The 2,500-nt window shown below is 77.6% G+C and overlaps 1 non-coding gene across 1 annotated transcript; it reads right to left on the reverse strand.

Annotated features, from left to right (window-relative positions):
- Nucleotides 1-1,035: 1,035 nt before the first annotated feature.
- On the reverse strand, nucleotides 1,036-1,188 carry LOC137216260 (5.8S ribosomal RNA). Its single transcript, XR_010939674.1, has one exon. It is a non-coding gene; the product is annotated as a 5.8S ribosomal RNA (ribosomal RNA).
- Nucleotides 1,189-2,500: the final 1,312 nt, after the last annotated feature.

Here is a 2,500-nt window from a genome sequence, read left to right on the forward strand (position 1 = left end):
GAGGACGGCAGACGACGGGGGTGGGGGTGGGGGGACGGGAGAGGACGACGAGGAGGACGAGGAGGAGGAGGAGCGGGAGCAGCGGACGGGAGAGGGCGGCGGGCGGCGCGGAAGGCGAGGCGGTGGGGAGAAAACCCGGCGGTCGCCCCCCGACCGCCGGGCCCTCCTCCCACGCCTCCTTCCGCGACCGACCGAACCGACCGACTCCCAACCCTCTCTCGCTCTCCCCTCTCTCTCCCCCCGTCTCCGTTCTCCGCCTCTCCACCCCTCACGCCGCCGACGCCACACAGCCTCCACGCAGCCGCCAGACGGCCCCGCCACGACGAGCGACGGACGGACGACGCCGTGCGCCCCCGCCCACCACCGACAGGCGCCCACCGCCGGCCGGCTCGGGGAGCGTGCACGAAGCGCCGAGCGGCGCGGCCGCAGCCCGGGGGAAAGCGCGCGGCGGCAGGCGACGCCGCGGCGTCCCGCGGGTCGCCGCCGGGGCACGCATCCCCGGGGCGCGGCCGCGCACGCACGACTCGGCCTCGGCCCGAGACGCCCGCCCCGACACGGCGAGGCGAGGCGGCGGGGGCGGGCACGGATCCCGGACGCGCGGGTCGGGGCCCCGCGGAGGAGGCGGGCCGGACCTAGCCGGGACGCCGCCGGGGGCGGGCGGCGTACGACGGCGGAACGGACGCGGCCCAACCACCACCGCCGGCCCCGGCCGCGAGGGCGCGGGACCGTCCCCGCCCACCGACACCCCGGGGGTAGCGCCCAGAGACCGCTTGCGGCGCGAGGGCGCTTCCCGAAGGGGGACCGACCGCGGAGGCCACGCGGCCAGGGCCTCGTCGCGAGCTCTCTCTCTCTCCCCTTCTCTTCCCGCTCGCGGGCAGCGCGCCCCCGTGGACGGGGGGCGCCGCGTCTGCACTTAGGGGGACGGAGGGCCCCGGCGGCCCTGCGAGCAAACCCCCAGCCGCGCCACCCCCGGGAAGGCGCGCGCGCGCGCGCGCGCACGCACGCACACCCCGGGGGGGGCGATTGATCGTCAAGCGACGCTCAGACAGGCGTAGCCCCGGGAGGAACCCGGGGCCGCAAGTGCGTTCGAAGTGTTGATGATCAATGTGTCCTGCAATTCACATTAATTCTCGCAGCTAGCTGCGTTCTTCATCGACGCACGAGCCGAGTGATCCACCGCTAAGAGTCGTACGAGTTTTGGTTTCTCTGGGTTTCGGCGGGGGGGGTCCCCGCCGGTGGCACGGCACCTTCCCCCGGAGGGGCTGCCTCTGGCCGGCCAAGTCAGACAGAAAACAAGCAGACCGGAGGGGGCCGGAGGGTTTCACCACGGGGCGCCCGGCACCGACCCCGCGGGCGGGGCGGGCTCGGACACCCCACAGGCGCCCGGGGGGTTCCCACCTGCCCCCCACAACCCGACCGTGCGCGCAACACACACACACAGGGGACGCGGGGCGCGCAGGCGCGCGGCGCACGGCCCCGGCCCGCACCACGGCCGCCGGGTAGCCCCCTCCCGACGGCCGCGGCGGGGTGGACCGGCGGCGCCGCGGCGGCGCGGCGCCCCGGCCCCGTGTGCGGTGAGGTGCCGGTGGGGGGGGGTGAAGCGGAGCCTGGGGGAGAAGGGAGGGGCCTCCCGACTCCCCGCGGGCCCGACCGCCCCGACCCCAAGGCGGACGGGCGACCCCCCATGGGTCTTTAAACCTCCGCGCCGGGACGCGCTAGGTACCTGGAGAGGGGGGAGGCGGGCGAGGCGTGGGGGGTGGGGCTGGGCGCGGGGCGCCCCCACGCTCACCGCCGCCCCGACACCGACCGACACGCTTCTCCGCCCGCGGCCGCCCGCAACACGCGGGGGCCTCGGCGCTACCGGCCCGTGACGCGGGACCCCGGCCGGGGATCCGGGCCGACCGCCACACGAGACACCACGGCCACCGCCCGACGACGCCCCCACACCCGTGTCCCCGAAACCGGGCGGAGACCTTCCCCACGCTCGCGCCCGGACGCGGCCCTCTCTGCTCCTGAACCCCAAACCCCCGGCCCCCGTGGCCCTAGCCCGGCCCGCGCCCGCGTTCCCGGGGCACCCCTTGTCGCCACCGAGGGCGTAAGGGGAGCTTCGACGGGAAGCGGGTGGCGAGCGCGGGCAGGGGGCGCACGGGGAGGGAGGGCGCGAAAGAGAGAGAGAGAGCGAGAGAGAGCCGGACGGACGACGGAGGGAGGCGAGGTCCCGGGGCTCGGGACACAGGTAAAGAGGCGCCCGCCGAGGGGGCGGAGGGCACGGAGCGGAGGACCGACGACCGACCGGCGGGGAACCGGCCCAGGGCCGGCGGCGGGAAGGCGACGGGCGGGCAGGCGGGCGGGCGGGCGGCCCCCCCAGGGGGAGCCGCCACCGCCACGCCACCGCCGCGCCACCCACCCCGAGACGCACCGGAGGCTCCGCGCGGGGTGTGGGGCGGTCGCGAACGGGGTTGGGCGTGACCGGCACCGGGGACGGAGGCACGCGTGGGAG

The sequence above is a fragment of the Pseudorca crassidens genome, chromosome 21, assembly GCF_039906515.1.
Source record: "Pseudorca crassidens isolate mPseCra1 chromosome 21, mPseCra1.hap1, whole genome shotgun sequence".
Taxonomy (NCBI): Eukaryota; Metazoa; Chordata; class Mammalia; order Artiodactyla; family Delphinidae; genus Pseudorca; species Pseudorca crassidens.